At 31.2% G+C, this 14,506-nt stretch overlaps 1 protein-coding gene across 1 annotated transcript in view; it reads right to left on the bottom strand.

Moving 5' to 3' along the window:
* The window catches only part of fut8b (fucosyltransferase 8b (alpha (1,6) fucosyltransferase)), an 88,375-nt gene extending 80,409 nt beyond the window's left edge, over positions 1-7,966 (bottom strand). The window contains 1 exon segment of the mRNA XM_051138524.1: positions 7,833-7,966. The gene's annotated coding sequence lies outside the window, so the exon portion shown is untranslated.
* Positions 7,967-14,506: the final 6,540 nt, after the last annotated feature.

Here is a 14,506-nt window from a genome sequence, read left to right as displayed (position 1 = left end):
GGTGCAAGTGAAGGTGATCTGACCTGAACTCTATTGAGCACCTATGGGGCATCCTCAAACGGAAGGTGGATATCATTAGAGAGGTCATTATAGAGGATTTGAAGAGGATCCCAGCAACAACCTGTGCAGCTCTGGTGAATTCCATGCCCAGAATGATTAAGGCAGTGCTAGATAACAATGGTGCTAACACAAAATACTGACACTTTGGACACAGTTTTGACAAGTTTACTTAGTGTGTACTCACTTTTGTTGCCAGCTGTTTTGACTATAATGGCTGTATGCTAAGTTATTTTTAAGGGACAGTAAATATACATTGCTGGACTACTCTAAAATATATCCAAGTTTCATTTCTATAGTATTTTGTCCCTTGAGAAGATATACTAAAATGATTGCTGAAATGTAAGGGGTGTACTTTTGTGAGATACTGTATATGAAAAATATCAATGTTTATGAATGGTCAATTTTCATCCGCCTTATTTAGTAGGTGTGAAAAAAGTTTCTAGCAGATCTGCTTTATTCAGACGGCCGCTTTAAAGTTCAGGTCTGTCTGATGACACCACAGAGACTCAGTACGATCACTAGACAGACAGATGGGAGCTTCTCTACCTCACTAGATAAAGTCAGCGTGATCCTGGAACAGCGAGTGAACATGAAACAAAGCCCTGGATTTCACTGAGCAGAATCAGCAGGTTTCAGATGAAGAGCGTTTGATGCCACAGACAGCCGTCACATGAGGACATGTGAAACTGCATTAATAATATATGCAACATTAGAGCCTCTAATATCCAATCTGCTGAGGAAACACCTTCAAAACATCAAAAGAGCAAACAGGTCATCTATAATCACCTGCGTCCAGAACAAGGCATGGAAGATCTATCACAAGTCCTCGGTGAATCAAAAATGCCAGGCAAATGTCAGCGGAGCTCGTATAAGTCTGTTTCCGACCTTCACTCTGCGCTAATATGTGCACAGCGCTTTAACGTCACATGAACCCACGCGGCATGAATATGCAGACGTGCAGACGCTCGCACAAAGAAATGTCACTCTAGTGATGTTTCTCGTGTGCCATCAAATCTCTCAGTTGCTGTTTAAAGCTTTTTTCCCAATCCTTTTTTAGGTGGCTGCTGTAAAGCGGTCTTTAGATGTCTTTGACTGCCGTGGCTTTTTGCATTAGGGCTTGGATTTTTAAAGGAATAGTTCAGTCAGAAATAAAAGTTCTGTCAGCATACGGCTCCAGAGTCGTGTGATTTTCTTTCTTCTGTTCAACAAAAAATGAGACATTTCGAAGCATTGCCCTGGTTGCTGCTTTCCGTGCAATTACAAAGAACAGGGAACAGGCTTTCAAGCTTCAAAAATGACATAAAAGCATGATAAAACTCATAATCATTAAAGTGGTACATTTTGTCTTTTGCACCATATTCTGAAGCCATATGGTAGCTTTGTGAGAAAGAGACTATTTTGAAACTACTGAAAAACATTATTAAAACATTCATTAACTGAAATAAAAAAAATTAAACAATTTGATATAAAAGAAAATCTAAAAAAGTTCATATATATGTAAACATTTATTTGTGTGTGTGTGTAATAAAAAAATAATAAAAATAAAAATAAAATAAAATAGAATTTATTTTAAAAAATAAAATAGTAAATAAAATCACATTATTTGTGTTATTTTAATATCATTACTTTACCTTTATAGTGTTTATTCATGGTAAAGTAATGATTAAAATAACACAATGTGATTTATTTACTATTTTATTTTATTTTATTTTATTTTTAAACGTAAAATAATATTTTTTATTATTTATAATTAAATATTTTATTTTATAAAATGAAATAAAATAGTAAATAAATCACATTCTGTGTTATTTTAATATCATTATTTTAGCGTTATAGCATTTATTCACGGTAAAATAATGATATTAAAATAACAGAATGTGATTTATTTACTATTTTATTTTATTTTATTTTATTTATTTTTAAATTTAAAATAATTGTTTTCATAATTTATAGTTCTTTTTCTTATTGGGAGAACAAAGTAAATAATGTGTGAAATTACAATTCATTAAATAAATAAATATATTTAAACATTTATAAATAATATAAAAAAATTCAAATATATATTCATGGTGAGAACAAAATAGATTATAGACATTTATGATTACAAAAAAATCAGGTTATACTTTTTTCTGAGAAAAAAGTTTGTTTATTTACATTACAAACTTTGCAATTAAACATTTATCAAAACTGAATCATTTGATTTATTGAAAAGATTCAATTTCAAATAATGTTTCATTAAAAAAAGTAAAGTTGGTATTTCTCATGACTTTTCTTGTATGACTTACTTTGATCGAATGACTTCAAAAAACTTATATATACAGTGAACAAGTTGTATGGACTATTTTATGAAAGTTTAATGATGTTATTTTTTCACTTTTAAGAAGTTTGAAAGCCTCAGTCCCCAATCATTGAAATAGCATGAAAAAAAGAGCAAACAAATTCTTCAAAATATCTTTTACGTTCCACAAAATAAAGCCAAATGATGACAGTATTCTCATTTTTTAGACAACAATTTCTTCAATTTAGCTCCACAGCAAGTATCTGACATTTCTTCTCAAACTCTTAAGACTCGGCAGCTCTAACAGCACAATTCAAACTCCTCACATCTTTCAGCAGGAAAAAAAAACACAGCTTGCTCAGCCTGTCCTCTATCATTTGACCTGGAGGGGTTTCCCTGCACGAGCGTCGGTCATTTATATTCTTCATCTAATTTTCCCAAGGCCTGCTCCAAACAGACAAACATCTCTGGAGACAAATATCCACACCTGAGCCGACGGCACCACAACGCGCATATGTGAACTCGCTGTGAACATCTATAATATATAAGACAGAACTGACAGCAAATAAAACAAACAACAGAGTGAATGTGCACAAAACGCTCTAAATAAAAGACAATCAATCTGTGACTGCAACCTACAGAACAAAGCCCACATCTAGAGCTCCATCCAGAACGTTCCATTACAGTTAAGCGTCGCCACTGCTGTTTAATGGAGTCATTACGCTCAAATGATGACAGACAGGTGTGCTAGACTGGCTGAGGGCAAAACGGCCACACACACAAGCACACACTCTACAGTATTAATGCAGTTAAGAGATGTGTAAATGCATCATGTGCGTGTGGCTTTGCACAAACAACATCTGTGAAAATGACTGAGTGTCAATAAACAAACATGTCAGTAATCATTTATTTTTAATAATGACATGCAAACTTGTTTGAAGTCGATTGTGATGCATGCGATGACTTTGCTGAATACAGAACTATGAATATAGTAATGATGCTCCAAAAATAACTTTAGTGAGTTGCCAAGGCAACATTTCCATTTTTTTTGTTAAAATGAAATTAACTAAACTAACACAAACATAAAACATAATAAAATAAATAATAATAATAATAATTATTATTATTATTATAAATAATAAAAATAATAATAAACTCTAAATGAATAAATAAATAATAAACTCTAAATTTTTTCAATGTATAAAAGCAGCAAAAAAAACCCCCAGCAAAATTACTCAAATTTAAACTAAGATTAAAACAAAAACAGGAAAATTATGAATATAGTAGTGATGCGCCAAAATCAATCAATTTTAGTTACTTGTCAAAGCAACATTAGCATCTTTTAATAAAACTGAAAATACCTAAACTAAAAATAAAATAAACTAATAATGATAACAATAATAAACACTAAATATGAATAATTTTTAATAAATAAAACCAATAAAACACAATAAAATTACTACAATTATAGTAAAAAGAATTGTGAATATAGCAGTGATGCATCAAAATTAATTTTTAGTGAGCTGCCAAGGTAACTTTTCTTTTTTTCTTAACATAATAAATATCTAAATTAAAAAAAATCTTAATAATAATAAACACAAAATACATTTTTTAAATAAAAAAATAAATAAATAAAATCACACAACAAAATGACTAAAACGTAAACTAAAATTAAAATGAAAACAGGAAAATTATGAATATGCACTAAAATGAAATTTAGTTACTTGCCAAAGCAACATTTTTTTACTAAAACTGAAAATAACTTAACTAAAAATAAATAAATAAATATCAATATCAATATCTTTAAATGCATAAAACCAATAAAACACACAACAAAATTACTAAAATAAACTGAAAACAGAAAAAATTATGAATATAGTAGCAATGCACCAAAATTATTTTTTCTACCAAAACTGAAACCAAAAGAGTAATAATCAATGAATTGCTCAAAACTATTTAATAATCAACACTCAAATGAAAACTTTGCAAATAAAGCAGCTTTATATCAACGTTTTAATTATAATTAAATTAATTACCAACTTTTTAATTTTAAAACATAATTATGTTTCTACTCCTTAAATGGTGGCTGTAAAAATGATCCATTTTAATATACATAAAGTAATAGCAACAACAGGTTGAAATATAATGAATATGTAATATAATACATATATTTAGCAAAATGCTTCCTCTAGAAGCAAATTTAATTTTTTATCCAAACATTCTGTTTGTCGAAATTTCAATGCATAAATAGTTTTAGTAGTATCTCTGACTTACAATTAAACAGTGCAAAAAAAGGCATAGCAAATGATAGTGTATAACAGCTCAGTAAATTTCAGTGAATCGGTTCAGACGGTGCAAACTGGTTTGTGTCATCACAAAGTCTGAAAAAGGCTGAGAAACACTGAGACATCGAGTACGATATATAAAACCCCACACTGCTCAACTTAGATGTATTTTATTTATTCATAAAACTCTCAAGTTGCGCTGCTCCAAACACTCACATCTCACTGCAAATTATTTTAGAAGTCCGTACTTATTTTGCTGAACCTATGGGAGACATTAGAAAACATAATGAAGACTTTTATGATCCCAAACAAGATTACTAAGAGTAAACAGCTTACATTCTGCAGCAAACTACATCTCTGCAAAGATTCAGATGCATTAGAGACTCATTCATTATGCGCTCAAGAACTTTTTTTTAACTCCCAGATAAACCATACGTGCTCAGTATTCAGTGCATCTCCTCTGGAAAGCAGATTTAGGTTGCATCCTAAATGCACTTGTGTGAGGTTCATTTCATAAGAGATCATCAATTTATTCATTAGTTGTCTGAAAGCTCGAGTATGCCGTGCTCCTTTCAATTCTCTGACTGACTTACATTAAACAAAACAACTCATTAGCAATGCACATGTTAAAATCAAATCAAACCACCATCCTGAGACAGATATATGCGCTCTGGTCTCATGATTTAGACAATCTAGTCTAAAGACAATCAATATAGTCAATAAAGGTTGATCTGACAGGTGTAACCAGCAGGTGTCAGTGAGTCACAAAAGGCTTCAGCTAAACTAGTACACAGCTCACGTCAATGTCACATGTTATGAAACTTAACATCTGTTTTATACAATAGATCTCATTTGCCTTCAGAGAAACAAAACATACGACATTTTAAAGACCTGAGAAATCTAAATCAACCCTATTTATGCTCTTTATACATGTTCTGGTTTTGAATCATTATTTTTGACGGTATGGAAGCTCGTTTCTGCCACAGAATAAAAAAGGAAAAGGTAACTGTGACTTTTTTAATATCTCACAATGTGACTTTTTTTTTCCCCCTCAGAATTTTGAGATATCATCTCACAATAGCAAGGGGAAAAAAGTCAGAATTACAAGACAAAAATGGCCTTTTTATCTTTTTTTATTTTGCGGCAGAAAAAATACTGAATTACAAGATATAAACTCAGAATTTTTAGATATAAACTTCGCCATTGTGAGAAACTCGGATTTGTGAAATATAAGCTCAGAAATGTGAGATATAAAATCAGAATTGTAGGTTATAAACTCAGAATTGTGAGATATAAACTTGGAATTGTGAAATATAAACTCAGAATTTTGAGATATAAACTTGGAAATGAGAGATATAAAATGAGAATTGTAAGATATCAAATTGGAATTCTAAGAAATAAATTTGAAATTGTGAGATATAAACTTGAAATTGTGAGATATAAACTAGGAATTGTATGATATAAAGTTGGAATTGTGAAAAATAAACTCTGAATTTTGAGATATAACTTTGAAAATGTGAGATATAAAATTGGAATTGTAAGACATAAACGGAATTGTGAGATATAAACTTACTAGTGAAATAAACGCAGAAATGTGAAATATAAACGTGGAATTTTGAGGTATAAACCTGGAACTGTGAGATATAAAATGAGAATTGTAAGATATAAAATTGGAATTGTGAGATATAAACTTGTAACTGTGAAATATAAACTGAATTTTGAGATATAAACTTGGAACTGTGAGATATAAACATGGAATTGTGATATAAACTCAGAATTGTGAGATAAACTCGGAATTGTGAGGTATGAACTCAGAATGGTGAGATATAAACTTGTAATTTTGAAATATAAACTCAAAATTTTGAGATATAAACTTGGAACTGTGAGATATAAACATGGAATTGTGAGATAAACTTGGAATTGTGAAATATAAACTTGGAATTGTAATGAAATAACATCAGAATTTGAGATATAAACAGAATTGTGAGATATAAACTCAGAAATGCAGGAAACAAAGTCAAATTTATGAGTTTTTATCTCACAATTCTGACTTTTATTTCTCAGAACTGTGAGAAAATGGTTGCAAAACATATTAATTACCTTTATTTTCCTTTTTTTATTCGGTGGTGGAAAAAGGCTTCCATGTGTCAGTGCACATTCTGAAGAAAAAGGTCTGACTACAAATTGTTTGTTAAATTGTAAGAACTCCCTCTGCCTGTAAAATAACTTTTCTTTTCATCTGACATCATGAATACTGTACTTTCCAACTCCATCCTCCAAACCACAGATTTAATATCTGCTGTGAAACATAATTTTCATGATCCAATCAATTCCTAATGAATAAAATAAAGTTCCACCCGGAGGGTTTCTTAAATAGGTCACGTTACAGAAGTTAACATAGAAAGGGGTGCACAATAAAATACAGTAAACAATTCCTGCACAATACATCACTACAAATTACTACACCACACATGCAGCAGTTGAATTTATACTGAAGAACAAAAGCTTGTGCTTAGATAGATAGATAGATAGATAGATAGATAGACAGATAGACAGATAGACTTCTCTCTATTTTTTCCACACTTCACTAAAACAAGTGTTTATATACCACAGTAAACACAGTAAATTCTAACCATAGCCATCAAGCCATTTGGCTGTAAACAAAAGCCACACACCATACAGTGCTGAAATAAAACCCTTAAACAGCTTCTCCAGACATCAACATGTTTTATCCATCATGTTATTCACATGAGATTCTCTGCAACAGGCCGTCTGATGATATACAGGCTGTGTTTTAAACCCTACAAACTGCATCAGACGCATAGACTCATAAAATGTTGCTGACTTAGAAGTGTTTATCATGATGCCCAAAAATGCTACACGTACACATATGATGCCCACAACTGCTGTTGATTTGGAATACGTCCGTTTTTATGTTCAAAAATGCTTCGAACACTTCTGATGTCCAAACTAGCGCTGACTTATAGCGCGACTATGTTTATGTCCAAAATTTCTGTTGGATTGGAACACGTCCATATGAATCCCGAAAACGTTGCAGGCTATGAAGTGCATGACCGAAAACGCTGCATGCATCTCAACGCCGCGTGTGTGTTTATCTCCAGACATGCTGCACGCGCGTCTAGGTTTGAGACGCGTTTAGCGCGCTGCTGCAAACGCGTTTATTTACATAGACAAACAGACTCACGTACCGGAAAACCCCGCCGCCGCCGCTCCGGAGGAAGATGCGCTCGGGAGGAAGATCCAGAAGGATGGAGGAGAGGAGCGCGTGTGTGAGATGAAATCAGCGGACGGACACACACATACACTGAACAGCATCACGGGCTGCGCGCTGCGTACTGCGCATGTCAGCGCCGCACCGACCATCTACCGGCAGATCATCATTCACGGGACCCGCTCTCTGTCACTGGAGGTCTCTGGAGAATATAAAACAGACAGAAAACACGGAAACTGTGAACTTTTTTTTTCTTTAACAATCTCATGACACCTCTTACTGTGAACTAATTTCTAACCTTCCAACTACTGATCTCCGAAGCAGTAAATAGCATGTACAAATGTTGCTTTTTTTGAAAGTTAATAAAGTGTTACTGAGGAAATCTAGCTTTTTATCATGTAGGTCCAAGGTTAAAACCTGTTATATACTATTAAACATTACTAATTAAATTAATTTCAATTATTTTATTTTATTTTATTATTTTATTATTTTATTTTATTTTATTTTATTATTATTTAACCAGGTAATTTAATACATTTATTTAAGCTTCATTTCATGGGGGAATTAATTAAAAATAATAATTTTAAATATTAAAAATGCAAATAAATAAATAAATAAATAAATAAAATAATTTAAGCAGAGTATAGACTGTATAAAAAGCAGACCAAGCAAAATAATTAAAAGAAAGAAAAACTGGTAGATATTAAAGTCTGATTTTAGCATTTTTAACATTAACAGAAAATGTAAGAGCAGCATGATATAAAACATCTGCTTTCAAGGGTACCTTTACAGACACATCTGTACAACATCTCCATAAATAAATATAGTAAGGATGGTCATTCAGAACAGGTGTGTTTTGGAAGACAAAGACAAAGAGGGTCAGATAAGGTAAAAAGAAAAAAATAGGAACAAAAATAAAAAAATAAATAAAACAAGCCCAGATTTTATGTTCACCTGCAAATGTGCTAGACGTGCAGAAAAAGATTCATCAAGTAAAATATCAGAATCTGTATTAGGTCTGTATTCCTTTAGGAAAACACACTGTATCATATAAGCTGTTTTTTTTGGAATATAACTGGTTTGTTAGTGGTCCAAAGTGGTCTATACCTTCTCTAAACCAGTTTGGTCAATTATCTCAGGCCCCAGTGAGAGAAAAGTACAAATAATTAGGACAAATAGGACAAAAAAAAAAAAGTCCCACCTGCTGTCTGATCACTATGAGCACACGATCATTTAGTTTGAACAGAAACTGAGATTAAATAATATATATATATATATATATATATATATATATATCACAAACATGTTGAGATTCAGTCTGTAATCGAGTCAAATTGGCCTGTGGCAAAGCTGCAGTTTCAGACCTTTAACAAGGCAAATATGTTTATATTTCATAAGATTGTGCTGATTGCTTGAAACTGAAAACCTGCCAGAACTAGCAAACAGCACAAAGGACAGCAGCTCGCTTCATCCACGTAGATCATCATCCATTAAAGAGCACAACTCAACGCAAAGCATATTTTTCATCAGAATGGGTTTGCAGCACACAGGGGACACTTTCTTCTGAATTCACTTGTACTACACTATTTCAGAGAAAAAAATGCCTGTAACCACATATTCCTTATTTACTGAAGTCTAAGAACCAGGTAAAATTCAGCTTTGCTGCAAATTAATCAAAGTACAAATCAGAAAAAAAGCTGAAACATCTTTTTTTATTATTATTTTATCAGCCATTTAAAGAGCAACATTCTCAAGTCTAAGAACCTTTTACATTACTGCAAATTAGACAAGTACAAATCTGAAAAATAATCGAGCTGAAATAACATGCAACTATTTATTTTTTTATTTTATTTTACCAGCTATTTATTTAAAAGCAACAATCTTAATCAAACTCTTCCTTATTTACTGAATTTATTTTATTTTATTTTACCAGCCATTTAAAGACCAACATTCTCAAGTCTAAGAACCTTTTACATTACTGCAAATCAAACAAGTACAAATCTGAAAAATAATCAAAGTGAAATACCATGCAACCTTTTTTTTTGAAACATCAGTGCATTATTTATCATATTACTTATTTTATCATTTTATTTTGTTAATTCTTTACTTTATTTTATTTTATTTTATTTTATTATTATTATTAGATATTTATTTAAAAGCAATATTCTTCTTCACACTTTTCCTTATTTACTGAAGTCTAATATTTTATTTTAATCTGTGTTACTTTTATTTAAAAACAACATTCTTTGTCACACTTTTCCATATTTACTAAAGTGTAATATTTTATTTTATTTTATATTTTATTTTATTTTATTTACCAGCTATTTATTTAAAAGCAACATTCAGAAAGTTGAAACATCTATTTTATTTTATCAGTCATTTAAAGATCAACATTCTCAAGTCTAAGAACCTTTTACATTACTGCAAATCAAACAAGCACAATTCTGAAAAATAATCGAGCTAATATACAATGCAACTATTTATTTTATTTAATTTTTTTTGAAACATCAGTGCATTATTTATTATATTATTTATTTTATTATTTACCAACTATTTATTTTAAAAGAAAATTCTTTATCACACTTTTCCTTATTTATTGAAGTTTAACATTTATTTTATTTTATTTTATTTTACCAGCTATTTATTTAAAAGCAACAATCTTAATCACACTCTTCCTTATTTACTGAAGTTTATTTTATTTTATTTACTAGCTATTTATTCAAAAGCAACGTTCTTCATCACACTTTCCATTTTTACTGAAGTTTAATATTTTATTTGATTTTACCAGCTATTTGTTTAAAAGCATAATTCTTTATCACACTCTTCCTTATTTACTTAAGTCTAAGAACCATATACATTAGTGCAAATTAGTCAAACATATATACCTAAAAAAAAAGATTGATCAGTTGCATCTATTTATTTTCAAAAGGTGATCAGCACATCAATTTATTTTCTTATTTTATTTTTTATTTTATAATATTATTTTATTTTACCAGCTATTTATTTAAAAGTAACATTCTGAATAGTTTTTTCCTCTAATTACTTAAATATATTTATATATAAAAATATTTTACTTATTTATTTATTTATTTATTTATTTATTTTTACCATTTATTTTAGAGTAACAAGGCATGGCATCTATACCTTAAAAAATAACAATAATAAACTGTAAATACAACAGATTGTATCTATGTAACCTTTTTATGATTTTTAGAGTGCTAAAACTTGAATAATTGCCTTTATATAGTGATCTCTTGATAGTTCAGTCAGAAATTCTGCAGCAGGATTGCAAACTGTGCTCCGCTCATATTTACATACTGCCATCTACTGTTCACATAGTCACTTCACATTTACCACAGTAACAGATTTTTACACATGCAGCATGTTGACAAACGATTACAGATTGCATTAACATGTGTAACATTGAATTTACATGCACGAGATTCATGTAACCACAGAACTGAAACAATGATGAAATGAAAACATGAATCTTCTGGTCTCCGCTGTCTTACACTAAGACTCTTGTAATACATTTCCAGCCATTTTCATTCAGCTGAATAATGAAGAGACTAAACTGAGTCTAATTTTAACAGTTATTCTTTCTAAGTGTTAACACGCTGTCAGAGGTCTGCTTTTAGACAAATGAACCCCCTCATTTGCACTCTGTGGGATCACAGCCTCATAAATAATGAAAATCAGTGCAAATGCAAATAGTGCGCAGGATGAAGCAGAAATAATCTAATAGAAAACATGTTCCGTTGAGAAATGTCAGATTAATTAACATTTATAACCTGGAATTAAACCTGATTCTGTCAGTAAGATGCACTGGCATAATCATCTCCATCAGAGGGGGGGTAAATAAGTCAATAATACCTTAAGTGTGAAGCAAAAAGCTCATAAAAGATAAAAAAAAAAAAAAAAAAACCCAATCTTATGTAGTGAACTAAACTGAATTACTACCGAGCTACTAAAGAAAATGAAACATAATAATGGCCTTTCTAAAAAAAAAAAAAAAAAAACAGGCAACACAAGAATGTGTGAACAAGCTAAATTTAAAGTAAAATATGGCATTTAATAGTATCACATTCATCAGCTGAAGACATATGCGTGTTTCCTCTACATTTATTTAAAAATAGAATGAATATAACAGATATGGAAGCAATTTTCATGCACTAGCTCATATAAAGAGGTGTCAGTAATGAATACTGTCGATTTGACTGACATTAACATGATTCAGTGACTCGGTGGGGTTGAACAATATAAGTGTCGTGGTAAATTACACAGGTGTAGCTGTATTTTCTGACTAATGCAGCTGATTCTATATATAGGACTATGATCGCAGGCTCATTGATTGCAAGCAATTGGCTTCTTGCGGGTTGCCATGGTGATATGCGCTGCCGTGCACCGCTCCCCTCCGCCTGCAGATGGCAGCAGTGTATATGAGATATATGAGGACAAATTATTTCATCTGTGTGAAATATCAAACCTACAGTAGAAAGTGTGCAGAAAGCATCCCAAAGTCATATGAATAAATACAGAAATAATGAAAAGGTTTATTTATTTAAAATATTATATATATGCCTCTTGATCGTAAGTAATAGTGGCCATAATATATTAAATATATTAAAATTTTATATACATACATGTATACATACATTCGTATATTTAGCTTTATATGCAGTTTTATTATATGCAATAATAGTGTCATTTTAGTATCACAGATTTTAATTTTTTGTTTCAGTTTTAGTTATTTCAGTACATTAAGTTAAACTAAATTAAAATCTGAAATGTTGCCTTGACAAGTGGCTGATTTTTTTTATTTGTCAATATTTAATTTCAAATAACATTTTCTTTTTTAAAATTTTTGTTTTTATTTTAGTTTTAGGTAACTATAATAACCCTAATAGTAGGTTACAGTGTCCTCTAAAATACTTTAGCCACACATTAAGTAAAATGTTACTTGCACTCAAAAAAATAACTAGTTCAGTTAATTTAATAAAATTACACTTTTCCATGCAATTAATTTAGGTTCATACAACAAGACTAAAACAAGTTCAATGAAACAAATAATGTTTAGCTGGCTCAACACAACATTTTTTTTTAATTTAACTTGATTAAATCTTGTATGTATCTGAACTAATTGCGCAGAAGAGTATTTACTTAAAGGGGTCATTGGAATGCAAAGTTCACTTTTACATGTTGTTTGAACATTAATGTGTTCATGCATTTGAATTAATCTGTAAAAATAATATCCCCTTTTTCAAATCGAGCCATTCTCAGATGCCTGTCGGTGTGGCGTCACAGCGACAGAGGCCGCTCCCACTATAGTTGATTGACATGAGCATCTTACCTAAGATCAGCTGTAACAGTCCGACCTCCATTGTTTCGATGCCGGAGCAGGGATGTAAGTTAGACAAGAATATCTCAGATTGAGCGATCGAGGTGTTGTGCTGCTGGATGTAATAATGAACATAGTGGTCGTCATTTACTCCCGACATCTGAGCCACTGAAGATGCGGTGGATTACGTTTGTTTGTGAAGGGAATGCGCCTCCCGATCTACATATATCCGTCTATGTTCGCGCAAATCATTTGTGATCCAGCTTCACTTACAGCAGTAGTGAGTATTAGGGTATTTTAATGAATCTTTGCGATCGCCTTTCATAATAACGCGCGGCTAAAGTAAACAGGCTCGTCACTCCACAGAGAAAAGAGAGGGGCTGGACGAGCAGAGATCATTAACATTTAAAGCAACCTCGACCAGAACAGGATGATTTTTGCAAAGCTTATTTTGACAAGGTAAAAAGGGTGTTGTTTTACACTACCATTGAGAATTTTTAACCAAAGTATATTATAGACTTTTCATTAAGACCCTAAAGAATCATACAACTTGTGGAAAATGGGCATCAGACGACCCCTTTAATTTAATTAAGTTCACCGGACAAGCTATTTTTTTTAATAATTAGCAAAAACACATGTTGGCATGTTAATCTCATTCATAGTCGTAATATACCATAAGCACTGAGCAAAGAAGACTGATCTCAGAACTGGCATTAGCACAGTTTTTGCTCACTGCATGAATCATGAAATCAATGAGGCTTCCAGCACCCTATATGAGCGCTACTCTTTTGCACAGTGGTAGCCTCAAAATTTTTTCAAATCTCTTCTAAATCTCAAAAATAACTCACCATGGTTAGGTTACATGTATAAGAACTCTAACATATAATATTCTTTCATTAAAAACACTTAAAATGACCATTTTTGCCTACATATTTCCCTCTAAATGCGACCCAATGCAACATCCACTTTTCATTTAGTTGTGTCAACAAAAATGAATCATGTAGTTTCAACACAAAATGATTAAGCTCAATATATATATTTTTTTTTTTACAAATTTAAGTAAACTGAACATAATGGTTAGATAAGAAAATGTAAAAAAAATGTAGTTGTTTCTGCTAATTTTAACCAAGTAATTTGAACAAGCATTAAAAATTGTGTGTGTGTGTGCTAAAAGTAAAAAAATCATATGTGCTATTTTTTCTTGGGTTAATATTTTGTTATATGATGCAATTTGTATTGTTTGATTGATTGATTGGAAAAATGGGTTCTAGTGTTGCATACATAAGCCACAAAGACTACAAAGATCAGGAATA

The sequence above is a fragment of the Labeo rohita genome, chromosome 20 (assembly GCF_022985175.1).
Source record: "Labeo rohita strain BAU-BD-2019 chromosome 20, IGBB_LRoh.1.0, whole genome shotgun sequence".
NCBI classification, from domain to species: domain Eukaryota; kingdom Metazoa; phylum Chordata; class Actinopteri; order Cypriniformes; family Cyprinidae; genus Labeo; species Labeo rohita.
This window is presented reverse-complemented; position numbering and strand designations above follow the sequence as displayed.